Here is a 21,247-nt window from a genome sequence, read left to right as displayed (position 1 = left end):
CTGCTGTACTTCAGTGTCGACCATAGCGGAACTCTGGAGAGGGAAGAATAATTTTGGGTGCAGAGTGAGCAGTGTGGCTCTTTCTGGACCGAGAGGCCCATATGCATCCAGGGCTGGGCCAAGACAAATTATTTTGGTAAGCAAATATTTATTTTGTCGTTCCTTAGTGAAATACTGTAAACTATATTATACACAGATAAAGTTAAAGCACTATGGGGCTTATGTATTAAACATAGTGGCATTGCAGTCTGTATAGTGATGGGTATTTTCATTTTGAATTGAAATATCCCCTCTATGCAACTTGCAGAGACAGCCATAAGTGATAGCCAAGGGCCCTGCACGTTACTCCCCCGACATATTGGAGAAGTCTTTCACTTTTGCACAGCGTCAGATTCCGACCAGAGGCTGCATGAGAGGGATTGTAAAATCCCTCTCCTATGAGATTGCCTCCATAGGCATAAAGTGGTTTAGAGGATGGAGCAAACCAAAGAGACAAAACTCTGAAAATCTTTATTTTTCAGAGTTAGATACATAGGAATCAGACTGTAGTCCCCATTGATATTAATGCACTCATTAGTCTTTTACAGGAAATTTTTGATTAGGTTACAGTAAATAATATAAAATTATGCAGAAACTGCTGTTTTTGCATCATTTTATTTAAAAAAAAAAATTGGCATGATAAATATGTATTGCATTTAAAAATATAAACATATTTTTTATATGCAACTGGGTGGACCCCATTTCATAGTAAGTCACACAGCAGGGCCCCCAATCAGTGTCAGACTGGGGCATGAAGAGCTACGCTCCCTAAACCTAACCCTGCCCCCGCGGCTAACGCTAAGGGTGCCCCGGACTTACCTCGTTCAGGCTGGCGTCCTTCAGCGTTCTGGTGTTGGGATTAAGATAAGCATTGGTATTTCGACACCTATCTTAAGTCCCTTGTTGGGATTCCCCTGTCGGTATTGAGGCCGGCTGCATTGCGGCCACCGGTCTCATAACTACATCCCTGCCACGCAACAGGACCCCCTATCCATAGTAAGCTACACTGCAGGGCCCCTAATTCATGGTAAGCCACATAACAGGGCTCCCAATTCATAGTAAGCCGTACAGCAGGGCCCCCAATCAGTGGCAAATGCAGGATTTCTAGAGGGGGGTTTCCAAATGCTTGATTTTAGAGCAAGTGTGACCAGTCCATGAAGAGAACATAGGGCCTGATTCAGCAAGGAACGCAGTTGCTAATACACATGCAATTGGCCGACTTGCATACTGTGCATGATTTGCAGTTGCTAATACAATACGTGTGTGCTAACCGGCCACTGGGATTGGGACTTTGATCGCAGTGACTACGCAGACCCATCACATAGTATTTGACAGGAAGTGACGTTTATGGGTGGTTTTCAGCCAAACGCAGGCGTGCCAGTGTGTCTCAACTCCGTTGCATGAGCGTGCATAAATTATCCACTGCGATGCCCTAGGCAGCCTGAGGCCTCATAGCGTGTGTGGAAATTAGCAATTTCTGAAGTCAGATCTTGTGCAAGTGTGCGTGAGGCAGCGATGGTAATTGATTGTACTGATGTTTTCGCAGTCTTGCTGAACATTATGGATGTGTGTAAGGTAAAGTGGACGTCCTTATGTAGTGCAGCGGCAGCATTGCGTTCGCGCAATGGATTAGGGGCCTGATTAAGCAAGGAACGCAGTTGCCAATACGCACGCAATTGGCCACTTGTTGCATACTGCACATGCATATAGATTGAAGTGCACATGCGCGATCTGGCCACTGCGATCAGGACTGCGATTGCAGTAACTATGCAGACCCATCGCAGCCTGAGGCCTCATAGCATGCGTAGAAGTTAGCAATTTCTGAGTAAGGTCAGAGTTTGTGCAAGTGTGCGTGATGTTGCTGTGTTTTCGCAGTCTTGTTGAACATTACGGATGTGTGTAGGGTAAAGTGGGCGTCCTTAAGTAGTACAGCGGCGGCATTGCGATCGCAATGGAATAGTATACTATCACAGTTGAACTGCATTTGCAGTTGCGTTCCGTAGAGAATCAGGCCCATAATTAGCACTAAACCAGCTTTAATATGCGCATACAAAATATATTGTGTGTCATAACTCCAGCATAGACAGGACCAGCGATCACAGTAAGCCATTAGATTCGGCAGCAGGACCATCCTTCCTGAGATCTGGGTGCCATTCCTGAGCATTGGAGCAAGTCTGGGAGTCTGCGGGAGCAGCAGAAGAGCTAGCACTACCCTGGACAAATACAGTATGTACACAATGGTCTCCTTATGCTCTGGATAGTGTATGTTATACAGTATTAACAATTAACCCTAATATAACATTGTGACACTATCCTGGAGACATCGTTTTATGTTATCAAATGCTTATGATTGAGAGGAAGTCCATAAGAATTTAGCATTTTTCTTTGTAAGTTCCCTAAGTGGGGCTGTCAGAGTGGCGTAATTTGGAATGAATTGAGAACAATAATTAGTCATCCCAAGAAATTACTTGACTTTACCAGCATTGGTAGGTTTTGACATATTTGTGATAGCCTGAACTTTTTGTGGATCAGGACTCACTCCATCTTCAGAGAAAATGTGACAAAACAATGTGAGGCTCTGTTGAAGCAAGATTCATTTATCTTTATTCAGTATTAAATTCCTGTCTTGAAGACACTGAAACACTCGACGCAGAGCTGCATCATGTTCCTGGCGCGTTGCTCCAAAAACCAGAATATCATCACCGTAATTGATGGCATTTTGAACTGACTGTATAACTTGATGGATAGCATTTTGAAACACCTCTGCTGCGGATATGATTCCAAATGACAGCCATTTGTATGTTCGTTGCCCAACATGAGTTGAGAATGTTGATATTTGACGCGACTCTTCATCAAGTTCCAGTTGATAATAACCTTTATTTAAATCCAATTTCGAAAAGAACCTGTGAATCGCTGTATAATGTTCTTGAGCAATCGGTATAACCGAGTGATCAATGTGAAGATGAACTTGATAGTCTTTAAGTTTCCAATGCCATGAAAAAGATGATCATATTCCCGTAGTAAAACATCAACATCACTTCATAGTGTTTTTGGTTCATGTATGACAGGAGTGGTATTGGGAGTGTCAAGGATGAATTGTGAGTGTGGACCACAATTTGTATAAGAGCCAATTCTGATGCAGTATCAAATCCCAAGAGATTGCCTCTTGCAAATTTAGTGACAAAAAATATGCTTTTGTCATTTTTGCATGCAATAACGTCAAAAGAACCCTGTGTAAGGGAAGGAGTCGTTTATTACCATAAGTGAATATTTTTACAGGTGTTGGATTCAAAACCACCTTGCCATGCAGCTTCTTGAAACTGATAGCATCCATTAGGTTTTCAGAAGCAACGGAATTTATTAGAAATTCAGCAGAGGCGTTGTCTAGGGTGATGCCAATTTTTGGACTGACCTTGTTTTTGCCGACCTGATGAATCATATAGATAAAACCTTCTTGCATATTATCACTGTCAGATGATTCTGCAGTTGGAGACAATGTCGAATTTTAATCCACACAATGCATGTTCTTTCTCCTGGATTTAAACTGCTGAGAAGATTGTTTGGGTGTAGATTTTGTTTCCTTGGATTAGCAAACAGAGGAAAAGTGATTCAGTTTGCCACATGCAGTGCAAATTTTACCAGTGGCAGGACTGTCTCCTGAATGTGGATAGGAGCGTCCACACCTGTAACATGATCCAGATTTACTAAACTGCAGATTGCCACTTGTGTCAGTATGTAAGTTATTGCACACTGTCCTTACTCCTAATGCTGGGCATACACTATACAATTATCTGTCAGATATCTGTCCAATCTGGCTGGTTGGAATGAAAACCTGGTAATGTATGGGAGCAACTGACATTCGACCATTTGTTCACAAACACTGGAAAACAGGCAGAAATGGACCTTCAGCCAAATTGGTTAAATAAAACAAATTTAACCAATTTGAACAATCGTTTTTGTCTGTTTTCCAGTGTTTAAAACCATATAATCGACTGTCATTGGCTCCTATACAACCAGCCAGATTGGACAGATATCTGACAGACAATTGTATAGTGTATGCCCAGCATTAGCATTTGTTTCTGAAAGTTCAAGACTTCTAGCATATTGCTGCCGCTCTGTCAGCATCATTTCAGATTAAAGAGCACATCTGCACAACTTCCGACATGCCAAATGCAATTAGCTGCTACTTAATTTCATCTTCAACATCATGGAACTGACATGTTCTGGCAAGAATCCTAAATCGAGTAATATATGCGTCAACAGATTCAGTTTGCAGTTGCATAGCTGTCCTAAAAATGTATTTGGAATGTGATTGACTGCCTATTTTGCTCCAAAATGCAGCCGAAGAGTCCCTGCATTTGGTATAGTTCTTGGTTTCTGCCTCTGTCATAGTATCATAAAGTTCATAAATCTTGGGGCCAGCACTGATAACAAGCATGCTTTTCTTTTTGCTGTCAGTAGTTACCCTCATAGCTTCAATAAAATGATCAAATTGTGCAAGCAATGTACTGTACGCCCAAGGGCTCCTCCACAAACTTGTCCTTCTCACTCTTCCATCTAAACATAAAGAGGGGTATTCAACATGAAACGTTAACTTCACTGTCGAAGTTAACGTTTCATATCGGAGTTTTTTCCTGCGTTAAAGTCTGGTGCGCGCTCCCGCTTATCCCCGTATTCAATATAAAATTAACGAAAACGGGAAACTCCGAAGTTGGATTTGCGTAAAGTTACGAATTTTTCCTTAAAATAATTGTAAGACCCCCCTAAAGTTGTAAAAACATGGGGGAACACTGTGGGTACCCCCGTTTTAGCCTTTAATTGAAAGTCGGGGATTTAAATTGCCGCAGCAGGTGTTTTTTTCCCGACATTGAAGAAGTGATGCAGAAGAGCACTTAGGTTATTTATTTATTTTTTTAAGTGGTCCCATCAAATTTGGGGTACATGAAAATGGGTACTAGCATATTTTTATGTCCTTAAAGTAAGTTTTTAAAAATTCTGCATTTGTGCACCTGCCGCTATAAATCTATTCTAGAATACACCTGCCGTATACTTGCAGAATAGCCCTGAACCTATTTCCCTATTGTTTAACAATTTTTTCCCATTTTTTTTTTTTCACCCCAATTTTTATATTAATTTTTTGGGTGTCCCTAATTTTTATTTTTCACTTTTTTTGGACACAGTTCTTTTTTAAATGTCATTCCCAGGGGTGCAGGCCATTTTTTTAAAGCCTGCACCCCTAAACCCCAATTCTGCACTTTTTTTCGACACCTATTCAATGGTGAAAAGTTATCCCCGTTTTTCATCAAAGACTTGTCAAAACTGCGATAAGTCTTTGAAATTGAATAGGGTGTAAAAGTAAAACCTGCGATAATGACGTCATAATTGCGATATTAACGCAAAAACGATGTTATCGCACCCATATTGAATACCCCTGATGGACAGAAGTCTCAGTACATTTGCACAGTCCATGCCCAAAGCTGTGTTTGCATTGTTGAGCAACTGTTTCCCTGTGGAAATGATCACCTGTTTCAGCCTAGAATTGGGAACAGTTAAGCAGTTATTATAGGTTGCAGCAGAGGAATAGAAGTGTTAAAAGCAGGATAAATGTAATATGTACAGGAATGACTCAGATCAGAGAGATTTAATCTAGTCTTGAAAAGACATATTCATGACCCGGCCTCTGTAATATACTAATGATGACAGATCTGGTAGATGGGATTTCCTTGGAAGATTATATATCAATAAACCAACAACACATCGTTTGTTTGTTTTTTTTTGAGAGCAGATTTCTTTGACATTATTTCTGAGCACAAAGAATTCTCATTAAAGCAGTGTAATCAAGTCCACAAAGTAAATAATATACAATGAGAACAGGTTTGGTGTAATAACGGTTACAAGAACTTCACATCACTGTTCAGCACTGTTGGAGACCCTGCTATATAACACTCAGTCAGTGGCGGAACTCCCGGAGACAATGGAGTCATTTTCCGCCGGGCGCCAGCCCTGAAGGGGGCACCTGGCTCTATTGTCATCCGGCCCCTGCTGAGGAGCTGCATGGAGAAGGAGCGCCGCTGATCGGCGCTCCACCTCCAGTGGCATAACTACAGAGGATGCAAGGGGTGCAGTCGCACCCACTGCACCCTCCATTTGCCGGGCGCCCTCTGAGTGTGTTACCAGCGGGCGCCCGCTCCTTCTGTCCACCCCCCTCGGCGCTAACAGCAGCCAGAGCTCACTACTGAGCTCCGGGTCCCGCAGTGCACTATGGGAGTGACGTCATGACGTCACTCCCATAGTTCCGAGGAGCGGGCACCGGGGACGGATTGCGGAAGGCACCAGAGGGGGGTTGAAGGTATGGTTTTTTTTGGTATATGTGCGCGCGCGCGTGGCATTACTGTGGTTATTACAGGGGGCACAATACTGCGGGCACTACAGGGGGCTTAATACTGGGGGCATTACAGGGGGCTTAATACTGGGGTCATTACAGGGAGCTTTCTCTTGGGGGCGCGACAGGGGGCTTAATACTGGGGGTATTACAGGGGGCACTACAGGGGGCTTAATACTGGGGGCATTACAGGGGGCTTACTACAGGAGGCTTAATACTGGAGGAACTACAGGGGGCTTATTACTGGGGGCACTACTGGGGGAATTACAGGGGGCTTACTACTGGGAGCATTACAGGGGGCTTAATACTGGGGGCTTACTACTGGGGGACTACAGGGGGCTTAATACTGGGGGCTTACTACTGGGGGCATTACAGGGTGCTTAATACTGGGGGCATTACAGGAGGCTTACTACTAGGGGCACTACAGGGGCCTTACTACTTATGGCATCATATGGGGGTACTACAGGGGGCATTACAGGGGCCTTACTACTGGGGGCATCATATGGGGGCACTACAGCAGCATTACTACTGGTGGCATCATATGGGGGCACTACAGGGGCCTTACTACTGGGGGCACTACAAGGGCCTTACTATTGGGAGCACTACAGGGGCCTTGCTACTGGGGGCACTGCATAGGGGGACCACTACTGGAGGTACTGCATAGGGGAAACACTACTGGAGGCACTGCATAGGGGGACCATTACTGGGGGGTACTACATAGGCGGGCACTGCATAGGGGAACTTCTACTGAGGGCACTGCATAGGGGGACCACTAATGGGGGCATTGTATAAAAGGAATTGCATAGGGGGGCGGCAGAAGCTGGGGCTGGGGGGGTGGTAAATTTTAATAAACATTAAAAGCACCTGGGATGAAGTTACGCCACTGCCTTCAGTCTATGCTTTCTGGCATGTCTCCATTCACCTCCTCACACCATACCACTGACCTTGTCACCTCCTCACATAGGGCTTGATTCAGGGATGCATGCATTGCCCATCGCTGCAGTGATCCTGGACGCCAGAGGTTCCCAAATTCGGCAGGCAAGGCACCCTGACAGTCTAGGTTTTAATGTATATCCATGTTTGACCACAGCTGACTTAGGGCCTCATTCAGACCCACTCGCAAGCGGCTGTCCGCTCGCAAGTGGGTCGATGGTGTGCACTGCGCATGCGCACGACGGAGGGAGCTCCGTCGTGCGCATGCGCAAGACGCGACGAGCGAAGGACTTTCCTTCGCTAGTTGTGTCTGTTCAAAGGGGGCGTGCTGTCGATGTTGTTTAACAGCACGCCCCCTTTGGTAGGCATGCCGGGGGCGTGCCTCCCAGACGGGGGCGTTCCCAAGGGAACGCCTACCGTCAGAAGCCGGTCCACTGACATCACTAGTGATGTCAGTGTGAGTGATTTTGGCTCTGATAGAGCCAAAATCACTCCGGGCCTTGCGGTTGGGAAACTCAACCGCAGGCTCCGGCTCGCAGAGGCGATGGTCAAGACCATCGCGGCCATCAACCTGCACGCTCGTATAGGCTGTGGGTGGTGACCCACAGCTATACGAGCGTCCAGGAGGACGCTCCATAATTATGGAGGTGGGCCCTGATTCAGAGCGAGCGCTCTGGTCAGAGCGTCCAGCTCTGAATCAGGGCCTTAATTAGTGCCTCAGTCAATTTGACTTAACCGCCTTTGCTCAACCACGGATATCTCTAAATCCTGAACTGTTGGGGTGCTTTGAGGACCACATTACGTAGTGGACTTACGCAGATATACTACATGTACACCACCCCCCCCTCCTGCTCCTAGGCAAATGCAGGGGGAGTTTCCATCTGCCTGGAAACCCCCCTCCCAAGCCCACACCATAACCACAATAGAAATAGTAATATAATAGAATGTTACTAGTGCTGCATTTTATTCTCAGTATCACAAATGAAATAATTAGCACCACCTGTATCAGCCAGTGATAAATAACCTGTGCACCAACTATGAGATCTGGAAAACATGTACTGTTAGGGATGCACTGCTATAGAGCTCAATATGTACATATACAGTCAGATGCATAAATATTGGGACATTGACAGAATTTTCATATTTTGGCCTCTATTCACCATCACAATGGCTTTGAAATTAAACAAGATGTGCTTTAACTGCAGACTTTCAGATTTAATTTGAGGGTAATTACATCCAAATCAGGTGAACGGTGTAGGAATTAAAACAGTTTCTATATGTGCCTCCCACTTTTTAAGGGGTCAAAAGTAATGGACCTATCAACTCAAAAGCTATTTCATGGACAGGTGTGGGCTATTCCCTCGTTATTTCATTATCAATTAAGCAGGTCTGGAGTTGATTCTAGGTGTGACATTTGCATTTGGAATCAGTTGCTGTCGACTCTCAATATGAGATCCAAAGAGCTGTCACTATCAGTGAAGCAAGCCATCATTAGGCTGAAAAATCAAAACGAGAGATAGCAAAAACATTAGGTGTGGCCAAATCAACTGTTTGGAACATTCTTAAAAAGAAAGAATGCACCGGAGAGCTCAGCAACACCAAAAGACCCGGAAGACCACGGAAAACAACTGTGGTGGATGACAGAAGAATTATTTCCCTGGTGAAGAAAAACCCCTTCATAACAGTTGGCCAAATCAAGAACACTCTCCAGGAGGTAGGTGTATATGTGTCAAAGTCAACAATCAAGAGAAGACTTCACAAGAATGAATATAGAGGGTTCACCACAAGATGTAAACCATTGGTGAGCCACAAAAACAGGAAGACCAGATTAGAGTTTACCAAACAACATCTAAAAAAGCCATTACAGTTCTGGAACAACATCCTATGGACAGATGAGACAAAGATCATCTTGTACCAGAGTTATGGGAAGAGAAGAGTATGGAGAAGGAAAGGAACTGCTCATGACCCAAAACATACCACCTCATTAGTGAAGCATGGTGGTGGCAGTGTCATGGCGTGGGCATGTATGGCTGCCAATGGAACTGGTTCCCTTGTATTTATTGATGATGTGACTGCTGACAAAAGCAGCAGAATGAATTCTGAAGTGTTTCGGGCAATATTATATGCTCATATTCAGTCAAATGCTTCAGAACTCATTGGACGGCACTTCACAGTGCAGATGGACAATGACCCAAAGCATACTGCAAAAGCAACCAAAGAGTTTTTTAAGGCTAAAAAGTGGAATGTTATGCAATGGCCAAGTCAATCCAATGACCTGAATCCGATTGAGCATGCATTTCACTTGATGAAGACAAAACTGAAGGGAAAATGCCCCAAGAACAAGCAGGAACTGAAGACATTTGCAGTAGAGGCCTAGCAGAGCATCACCAGGGATGAAACCCAGCGTCTGGTGATGTCTTTGCGTTCCAGACTTCAGGCTGTAATTACCTGCAAAGGATTTGCAACAAAGTATTAAAAAGTGAAAGTTAGATTTAGGATTGTTTAGTTTGTCCCATTACTTTTGTCCGCTTAAAAAGTGGGAGACACATATAGAAACCGTTGTAATTCCTACACCGTTCACCTGATTTGGATGTAATTACCCTCATATTAAATCTGAAAGTCTGCAGTTAAAACACATCTTGTTTGTTTCATTTCAAAGCCATTGTGGTGGTGAATAGAGGCCAAAATATGAAAATACTGTCAATGTCCCAATATTTATGCACCTGACTGTATATACATACATATACACACATAAATATTTATAGAGATATAACATGATAGATAGATATGCAATACCTCGCCATACGAGGTATTATTTCTGACACTGTACATCGCACATCTATCATTACACAGGCAGATAATTCCCAGCAGTCTCTGCAGCTGCTCAAGAGGTCAGGAGCAGGTCACATGACCAGTGTCAGGTGGTCAGAGATAAGACAGTTGGAAGCAAGCAGCAGTTGGTCAGTGAGAGTCTGAGGGAACAGTCAGTGAGCAGGAAGCTGGCTCCTGTCAGAAAGCAGAGGTGTCGCTGGTGTTACAGCTGATAGGAGGCGACTGACTCTGGGGGCGATGTACCATACTTGCCTACCCCCCGTACTCCCAGAAGAGTGGGCACTTCTCCCGCATTCCATCCACTTCTTAGTGAAGTGGGCAGAATGGGGAGAATATTCCCGGGGATCGGCAGATCCATGCATAGGGGGCGGGGACTTATGATGCAATTCTATGAGAATTGCTTCATTTGGCCCCGCACCCTAATTAAATATGCAGCGGTCGTGATGAATTCCCGAGAGGGCATGGCTTAATGCTGCGACCTGCCCGGCCCCACCCCCAACTCCGCCCACCTGCTTCTCTTTACCGGTCTTCTCCTAGGAAGGGAATCTTAGAAGTCGGTAAGTATGAGATGTACTAAGCTCTGTAAAGTGATAAATTGGAGAATGATAAACTGCCAGCCACTCAGCTCCTAACTGTCATGTTACAGGCTGTCTTTGTAAAATGACAGTTAGGAGCTGATTGGTTGGTAGTTTGTCATTCTCCAATTTATAATTTTACAGAGTTTAGTACATCTGCCCCTATGTGCCCAATGGCAGGGAGGGTGGCGGCTACAGTGTAAGTGAAGGGCAGTGAGGCAAGCAGAGCAACCTCCAGAGGTGGATTCGGCGCAGCTGTCACTAGGGAGACAAACCCGAGTGCTCCTCCCCTGCTAGAAGGTTCCTAGGCAGTGAGCTATCAGAGGAGGCACCGCGGGCTGAATTTGAGAAGACGTTCTCATTGTACATCTGATTACAGGCTGCAAGGGGAGATAAGTCCTATCGCAGCACCTGAGGAAAGGTCAGGAGTGAGCTGAAACGTGCTCAGCTAGAACAGGTCTGTGAACACTGCACACATCTCAGACAGGCATCATTATTAGTGCGGAGCCAATCTCCTGTCAGAGCTAAACTAAATACAGACTCCATTCTTGCAAAGGAAAATGTTGTACTTAAAAAAATCTGACAGTAAAAAGGGAGAGTGAGATCTAGATCCTCTCAAATAAACACAAGTTTGTAGGAGGACAGTTCAGCATCAGACATGACACCAGGGGCGTTTCTAGAGAGGAGGGGGCCCATGTGCAGTCTCTGTAACGGGATCCCTCCTCTCTGTGGCCGGCAATGCACTGAGCGGTGCGAGGCCAGCGCCACACTTACAGACTCCAGGCATTAGAGTGTGTCCGGAGTCTATAGCGCATGTGCAGGTCACTAGGAAAATGTCCACGGCTGCCAGTTTCCCTGTACTGCGCATTTTTTCTTACAGCGCAGACACCGAAACAGACGCCCCTGGACATTACTGAACCATAAAAGAAAGGGGAGTTCTGGCTGCTAATTCCATGTTGGTTCCTATCCCTTTCATGCCCAACATACTCATCTAATGGTCGCCTACAGAGTTACAAGCTAAGAGACATATATACAGATAAAAATAGTAATTGTCTAACTATAGTTATTACTCTATGGACACCAAAGCACAGTTGACAGCCTACTATCAGTTATCCTCGTGATGGATAGTTGCTGAACTAATCAACGGCAACCATTTACAAAGGATAGGTCACGTATAAAAAGGATAGACTACCTGAAATTGAGCCATAAGGCAATTTCTAGATGACTTTATAACAATGCATTGCAGCAGGAGTTATAAATGTAACCTGGAATATCAACACTGTTCACGACCAATTATATTGTGCACCACCGTGGTTATGATCCAAGTTAGAACTGTGAAACCACTAAAACTGTGGTATTGATTTTTACACTGCAGAATAAATATAAACATTTAGTTAGTAGGAAAGTTTTTATTCTTGTTATAAGTCGTTATATACGGTAGAATTGTATAAGTTATATCACTTAAGTCTGCAAACATCTGACAAATTGTTTTTTTAAGCATGGAATGTAATGTTTTACTGCATTGAAGTATATTTGTTACATTGGAGGTGAGTACTGGAAACCCAATGTCGTGGACATTCTAGGAAGCTGCATTCCTGAAACAGTAGCTACAGCAGACCTGTCTTCCTTTGCCTCCTCGCTCTTTAACAATCTGCTCCCTTCTGTCTCTTTTTCAGATCTACTGTTGGACAAAATTCATAGGTTGCCTAAATCCAAGCAATCTCCAGAATCTGCTCCCAGCTATTACCTCAGCTGAAGCTGGCGTTACTCTTTTGAAGGAATGGGACCTACCAGGAGTGGACTTGTCAACTTCCTCCTCTGTGCTCACAATTCGCCAAGAATGGTCTATGGTTGGGTCCTGACTTTACTAACCTTCTTCGAGGCTGTTTTTTTTTCCTAGCCCTTCCCATTTTCTCTTTCACAGGTTTGCATGGTCCGTTTCAACTCATGCCCAGAGAGCAGTCGCAACTGCCCATCTCCTGTGTACTGTATAGTCACTCTCCATCTCAAGCTGGATTTTGTGAACTTGAGGGACTCTGTTTGTTTTTCACATTGCTTCTGGAGCATTTATCAACACAACTTATAGCAAGTATACTGTATGTTCTTATATTGCTTTAGCATCCTGTTTGCTTAAATTGTTATGTTACAATGTCATTGCATTTTATATTCGATTGTCTTTGTCTGTATTTACTCACTGACACTGTCCTTGATGTATAGTATGGTATTAGGTAGTTGGCTTGTAGCCCCCAGTAATACTTTTTTTGCCACTTTTTTACTTTTTTGTGTGGCAAATACTGTAGCCCATATGGTGGCTATTATTGTTATTCCCCTTTTCATTTCTCTAATTTCGCTCCTCTCTTTTCCAGTTCAACCCTATCCAGACACATTTACTTATGTAATATCCGTATCCCTTCTGTTTTCAGTGTATCATCCCTCTGTCCATTTATACAATGGTACAATTTCTTAATAGTAATGCCAAGGGACTCAATTTCCCTAATAAACTTCGATTGGGCGATTCTCAGCCCATTCCTCCCCTCAATTTTTTAATAAAAGCTACCCTACGTGCTATACCTCTAGTGGCCCTTTTAAGCATAATGGATTGTAATGGAGTCCTCTACCCTTTCCAAACAAACTCTCCAAATTGCACTTAGTCTGTCTGCCTCCTTTCAACGGGTGTTGTCTAATTTGACCTATATAATACATGGCGCGTTAAACACCCCTGCACTAAAGATTACTCCTTTTATTCTAATGTCCATAAATCTTATTCCCGCAATGATTTATTACTTATTGATAAATGGTCTCTTCAACATATATCCTCTATCTCCCTGCTCCCTATTACATGGTCTGACCACGCCCCTTTGATATGGTGTTTGGATCTGTTCTTACGTGAATACTCCCTACCAGCCTATGTATTATCAGATTCAGAAGGTGTCCGTATTTTACAAGATGCTCTGGACTCTTATCTCCGTACCAATGATCCCTGTGATACCTCATTTGGTACTCACTGATGTGCTCTGAAGGCATCCATTGAAGCTGCGGCTAGAATTAGAAAGATAGCTAATGAAGTTCTAGTATCGTATGAAATACAAGTTGTGCGACTGGAGGTACATCACAAACTGAACCCATCAGACTGGGACCCAGAAGCTTCCATTTGGCTTGTGCAAAATTTCACGGACTTGGAAGAGGTTTCCCCAGTTACTTAGGTGAAAGCTGGGGTCCCGGGTTGGGGAAAGAACCAGAGGCGTGGGGCCTGTATATAAGACTTCCTCATCCACAAATATCAGACGTTGGCGAGACCAGTACAAAGGTGCGGAGTCTAACCTGCCTGGAGGTGTTCACCAGTGACCCCACCAATCGGGATATGGGTTTAGCTGCACCCAACTGGCAGGTCGTGGTCCATTGCACTGGTGTCCGATACCGTGGGAATGGAGTACAATATACAATGGCCCGAGGCGATATACTTCAAATAGAAGTATGGCACAGGAGGAGGACAGGAGACCTGGGATGCCGGAATGCCAATGGAAATTCTCGAGGGCGATTCTTCCGGAGAGAGAGAGTCCTGGATGCTAACGTGCGTCAAATATAGCACCAGGAAGTGCGGGTTGCCAAAGAGGGGTCCTGGACGCAACCTTGCGTCAGGGGACGCTGCAGGGTAAGTGCTCACAGGCTAGATGATAGGATGCACAATAGCGCTGTAGATTGGCACTTGGTGCACACAGGCTGGGTGTTTGGACGCACTGTTGCACTGTAGTAGGTACTCGATGCACACAGGTCAGGTGTAAGTGCACTGTTGCAGAGTGAGGTGTTACTGCGTCGGGCACACAGGTTACATGTTAAGAACACTGCTGCACTGTAGTTGGTGCTCGATGCTCACAGGTCAGATGGTAAGAACACTGTTGCAGAGAGAGTTTGGTATGGACTTGCACACAGACTAGATGTAGATCACACTGTTGCAGAAGAGGTCAGTATTTAGTTACCAGTACCTCGAGGGAACCTGGAACGGAATAGTAGCATAACACACAGGTAGCGACAACGGTGCACAGGCAACTTCCTGTGATCCGGTCTGGCTTTATATCCTGCAGTAGCAGATCATTGGTGTATAGCGTCAGCTGACCAGCACCATGCTACCACGGAGCAAACTAAGGCAGTACACATGACACTAAGCAGAATACTCAGCGCGTTACCCTCCGCCGCACCTGACGTCTGACCACATGTCAGATCAGGGGAAGCCGGCGCAGAGGTGAGCTACGGCTCATCCTAGGCCTCAACCTGACACGTGATACCTCTCAGAATATGAGTGGATTGCGGAAATATGGTAATTAAACAGATTGTTAATGAAGCTGTTTGTTATTGGTACAAATAGTTTATGAATCTCATTGTAAAAGGAAAGAGTTGAGTTGATAGCCTGATATTTAGGGTTAGAGTTGATAGCCTGATATTTTCAATACTTTGATACAAAGCAAAATCTACATGGACTCTTTTCGCATTAAAAGCCTTGAAATGTTGTCTGTATTTGTACATGTTGTGCAATAAGGTTAAGAATCAAAACAAAGCAACCTGTGTATTTTGTACCTGAATCTTAATAATTGGCAAGAATGCTGCCTGCCATTGTGAGTCTGAATAAGCTCTGTCAGCTTCAGTTGTAAGAACTCCGAGCTCCATAATTCATGTTGCAAATTGGACAAATCCTCCCTCTTTGCCCTATCCAATAATTATAGAAGAGTAAAGCTGGTTTCAGAGCAGCCAAGTAGTGTCCTGTTATTTATGCTCTTGGAGACTATGGGGTCTATTCATGATGTTAATTATTGGGGTCCGAATGGACCCCGATAATTAACATTCTAACACGGCGTGGACACCGGAGCAATTCATCATTGCTCTGGCACAGAGACAGCTGATCCGAAAATCGGTTGTCCCCGCGAGCGTCTTTCACTGCTCCTTTCGGAGAAGTGACACCAGTGCGCATGCCATACGTGACCTACAAGTCACGCATGCGCACAAGAGCCCCAACGTCCGTCAGAAGGAGCCGGACAGGGGCGGAGGGATCCAAAAGGATCTCTCTTCGCAACCAGGGACTCCTTCCCATAGCATGAAAAAAATTTATAATTCTAGGTTACAGTTAAAATACACATATTTATTCTTACAGCTAATATGGAGGACGTTTGAACCATGGAGATCTAAGTGACTAGGGAGGAGGAGGATGTAAACTAAAGTGGTCTGTGGGAGCATAACATTCATTACAAGCTATTAGGTGGGAAAAAAATGCTCCCGCCATCCCCTCAGTAATCAGCCCATCCCACCATCCCCTCAGTAATCAGCCCATCCCGCCATCCCCTCAGTAATCAGCCCATCCCGCCATCCCCTCAGTAATCAGCCCATCCCGCCATCCCCTCAGTAATCAGCCCATCCCACCATCCCCTAAGTAATCAGCCCATCCCGTCATCCCCTCAGTAATCAGCCCATCCCGCCATCCCTTCAGTAATCAGCCCATCCCGCCATCCCCTCAGTAATCAGCCCATCCCGCCATCCCCTCAGTAATCAGCCCATCCCGCCATCCCCTCAGTAAACAGCCCATCCCGCCATCCCCTCGGTAATCAGCCCATCCCGCCATCCCCTCGGTAATCAGCCCATCCCGCCATCCCCTCAGTAATCAGCCCATCCCACCATCCCTTCAGTAATCAGCCCATCTAGCATGCTAAGAGCTCAGCATCTGTGCTCATACGCACTATGCAGTGTCCTGCTCTCCACTGCCAGCCTCTGCTCTGTGTTAGCACTACAGTACGGAGTGTTGTGGCGCTGGGAAGGGTGGACAGAAAACAGAGTACTCCTCAGAAAGTAATTAGAATATTGAGCAGACTTAGCATACGACTTTTTCCCATGTAAAGCAGGTGGGATTACGTAGTTTAGTATTTGCATGTACGTCACTTAACAAAAATGGATTTCTCTTTGCTGTAAGTGGTCCTGTTTAAGTTATTTTTCTTGGCAAATTCACCTAATGAAAGCTTATCTGATTTGTTGTCTGTTTTTCTTTCCACCAAAATATTTTGTTCCGTCTCCTATGTGGAAAACATTCAAGAAATGATTCTGTATGCTATGTGTATACATTACACAGTATTAGCAGTTTCATGCAACAGCTGCAGTCCTCTCTGAATCTTACATCAATATTGTAATTGTAACTAGTTACAGTGTGAGGTACGCTGCATCTAGCAGCACTCCTAGGGGCATATTTATTCATCAATATTGTAATTGTAACTAGTTACAGTGTGAGGTACGCTGCATCTAGCAGCACTCCTAGGGGCATATTTATTCATCAATATTGTAATTGTAACTAGTTACAGTGTGAGGAACGCTGCATCTAGCAGCACTACTAGGGGCATATTTATTCATCAATATTGTAATTGTAACTAGTTACAGTGTGAGGTACGCTGCATCTAGCAGCACTCCTAGGGGCATATTTATTCATCAATATTGTAATTGTAACTAGTTAGTGTGAGGTACGCTGCATCTAGCCGCACTCCTAGGGGCATATTTATTCATCAATATTGTAATTGTAACTAGTTACAGTGTGAGGTACGCTGCATCTAGCCGCACTCCTAGGGGCATATTTATTCATCAATATTGTAATTGTAACTAGTTACAGTGTGAGGTACGCTGCATCTAGCAGCACTACTAGGGGCATATTTATTCGTCAATATTGTAATTGTAACTAGTTACAGTGTGAGGTACGCTGCATCTAGCAGCACTCCTAGGGGCATATTTATTCATCAATATTGTAATTGTAACTAGTTACAGTGTGAGATACGCTGCATCTAGCAGCACTCCTAGGGGCATATTTTTTCATCAATATTGTTATTGTAACTAGTTACAGTGTGAGGTACGCTGCATCTAGCAGCACTCCTAGGGGCATATTTTTTCATCAATATTGTAATTGTAACTAGTTACAGTGTGAGGTACGCTGCATCTAGCAGCACTCCTAGGGGCATATTTATTCATCAATATTGAATTGTAACTAGTTACAGTGTGAGGTACGCTGCATCTAGCAGCACTGCTAGGGGCATATTTATTCATCAATATTGAATTGTAACTAGTTACAGTGTGAGGTACGCTGCATCTAGCAGCACTCCCTGGGGCATATTTTTTCATCAATATTGTAATTGTAACTAGTTACAGTGTGATGTACGCTGCATCTAGCAGCAATCCTAGGGGCATATTTATTCATCAATATTGTAATTGTAACTAGTTACAGTGTGAGGTACGCTGCATCTAGCTGCACTCCTAGGGGAATATTTATTCATCAATATTGTAATTGTAACTAGTTACAGTGAGGGGTACGCTGCATCTAGCAGCACTCCTAGGGGCATAATTATTCATCAATATTGTAATTGTAACTAGTTACAGTGTGGGGTACGCTGCATCTAGCTGCACTCCTAGGGGCATAATTATTCATCAATATTGTAATTGTAACTAGTTACAGTGTGGGGTACGCTGCATCTAGCTGCACTACTAGGGGCATTTTTATTCATCAATATTGTAATTGTAACTAGTTACAGTGTGAGGTACGCTGCATCTAGCAGCACTCCTAGGGGCATATTTATTCATCAATATTGTAATTGTAACTAGTTACAGTGTGAGGTACGCTGCATCTAGCAGCACTCCTAGGGGCATATTTATTCATCAATATTGTAATTGTAACTAGTTACAGTGTGAGGTACGCTGCATCTAGCAGCACTCCTAGGGGCATATTTATTCATCAATATTGTAATTGTAACTAGTTACAGTGTGAGGTACGCTGCATCTAGCTGCACTCCTAGGGGCATATTTATTCATCAATATTGTAATTGTAACTAGTTACAGTGTGAGGTACGCTGCATCTAGCTGCACTACTAGGGGCATATTTATTCATCAATATTGTAATTGTAACTAGTTACAGTGTGAGGTATGCTGCATCTAGCTGCACTACTAGGGGCATATTTATTCATCAATATTGTAATTGTAACTAGTTACAGTGTGAGGTATGCTGCATCTAGCTGCACTCCTAGGGGCATATTTATTCATCAATATTGTAATTGTAACTAGTTACAGTGTGAGGTACGCTGCATCTAGCGGCACTCCTAGGGGCTTATTTATTCATCAATATTGTAATTGTAACTAGTTACAGTGTGAGGTACGCTGCATCTAGCGGCACTCCTAGGGGCATATTTATTCATCAATATTGTAATTGTAACTAGTTACAGTGTGAGGTACGCTGCATCTAGCGGCACTCCTAGGGGCATATTTATTCATCAATATTGTAATTGTAACTAGTTACAGTGTGAGGTATGCTGCATCTAGCGGCACTCCTAGGGGCATATTTATTCATCAATATTGTAATTGTAACTAGTTACAGTGTGAGGTACGCTGCATCTAGCGGCACTCCTAGGGGCATATTTATTCATCAATATTGTAATTGTAACTAGTTACAGTGTGAGGTACGCTGCATCTAGCTGCACTACTAGGGGCATATTTATTCATCAATATTGTAATTGTAACTAGTTACAGTGTGAGGTACGCTGCATCTAGCTGCACTCCTAGGGGAATATTTATTCATCAATATTGTAATTGTAACTAGTTACAGTGTGTGGTACGCTGCATCTAGCAGCACTCCTAGGGGCATATTTATTCATCAATATTGTAATTGTAACTAGTTGCAGTGTGAGGTACGCTGCATCTAGCTGCACTCCTAGGGGCATATTTATTCATCATTATTGTAATTGTAACTAGTTACAGTGTGAGGTACGCTGCATCTAGCTGCACTCCTAGGGGCATATTTATTCATCATTATTGTAATTGTAACTAGTTACAGTGTGAGGTATGCTGCATCTAGCAGCACTCCTAGGGGCATATTTATTCATCAATATTGTAATTGTAACTAGTTACAGTGTGGGGTACGCTGCATCTAGCTGCACTACTAGGGGCATATTTATTCATCAATATTGTAATTGTAACTAGTTACAGTGTGAGGTACGTTGCATCTAGCAGCACTCCTAGGGGCATATTTATTCATCAATATTGTAATTGTAACAAGTTAAAGTGTGAGGTACGCTGCATCTAGCTGCACTACTAGGGGCATATTTATTCATCAATATTGTAATTGTAACTAGTTACAGTGTGAGGTACGCTGCATCTAGCAGCACTACTAGGGGCATATTTATTCATCAATATTGTAATTGTAACTAGTTACAGTGTGAGGTATGCTGCATCTAGCAGCTCTCCTAGGGGCATATTTATTCATCAATAATGTAATTGTAAGTACGCTGCATCTAGCTGCACTCCTAGGGGCATATTTATTCATCAATATTGTAATTGTAACTAGTTACAGTGTGAGGTACGCTGCATCTAGCGGCTCTACTAGGGGCATATTTATTCATCAATATTGTAATTGTAACTAGTTACAGTGTGAGGTACGCTGCATCTAGCGGCACTCCTAGGGGCATATTTATTCATCAATATTGTAATTGTAACTAGTTACAGTGTGAGGTACGCTGCATCTAGCTGCACTACTAGGGGCATATTTATTCATCAATATTGTAATTGTAACTAGTTACAGTGTGAGGTACGCTGCATCTAGCTGCACTCCTAGGGGAATATTTATTCATCAATATTGTAATTGTAACTAGTTACAGTGTGTGGTACGCTGCATCTAGCAGCACTCCTAGGGGCATATTTATTCATCAATATTGTAATTGTAACTAGTTACAGTGTGAGGTACGCTGCATCTAGCTGCACTCCTAGGGGCATATTTATTCATCATTATTGTAATTGTAACTAGTTACAGTGTGAGGTACGCTGCATCTAGCTGCACTCCTAGGGGCATATTTATTCATCATTATTGTAATTGTAACTAGTTACAGTGTGAGGTATGCTGCATCTAGCAGCACTCCTAGGGGCATATTTATTCATCAATATTGTAATTGTAACTAGTTACAGTGTGGGGTACGCTGCATCTAGCTGCACTACTAGGGGCATATTTATTCATCAATATTGTAATTGTAACTAGTTACAGTGTGAGGTACGTTGCATCTAGCAGCACTCCTAGGGGCATATTTATTCATCAATATTGTAATTGTAACAAGTTAAAGTGTGAGGTACGCTGCATCTAGCTGCACTACTAGGGGCATATTTATTCATCAATATTGTAATTGTAACTAGTTACAGTGTGAGGTACGCTGCATCTAGCAGCACTACTAGGGGCATATTTATTCATCAGTATTGTAATTGTAACTAGTTACAGTGTGAGGTATGCTGCATCTAGCAGCTCTCCTAGGGGCATATTTATTCATCAATAATGTAATTGTAAGTACGCTGCATCTAGCTGCACTCCTAGGGGCATATTTATTCATCAATATTGTAATTGTAACTAGTTACAGTGTGAGGTACGCTGCATCTAGCGGCACTCCTAGGGGCATATTTATTCATCAATAATGTAATTGTAAGTACGCTGCATCTAGCT

At 43.6% G+C, this 21,247-nt stretch overlaps 1 protein-coding gene and 1 pseudogene across 1 annotated transcript in view; both read right to left on the bottom strand.

The window, feature by feature from the left end:
- Positions 1 to 21,247, bottom strand: part of MELTF (melanotransferrin) — a 145,407-nt gene that overhangs the window by 70,880 nt on the left and 53,280 nt on the right. The gene's annotated exons all lie outside the window — the stretch shown is intronic.
- On the bottom strand, positions 2,633 to 4,510 carry LOC148508315 (uncharacterized; annotated as a pseudogene).

The sequence above is a fragment of the Taudactylus pleione genome, unplaced genomic scaffold, assembly GCF_031769625.1.
Source record: "Taudactylus pleione unplaced genomic scaffold, aTauple2 ptg000372l, whole genome shotgun sequence".
Classification (NCBI taxonomy): domain Eukaryota; kingdom Metazoa; phylum Chordata; class Amphibia; order Anura; family Myobatrachidae; genus Taudactylus; species Taudactylus pleione.
Note: the sequence above shows the minus strand (reverse complement) of the source record. Positions and strands in the feature narration are given on the sequence as shown.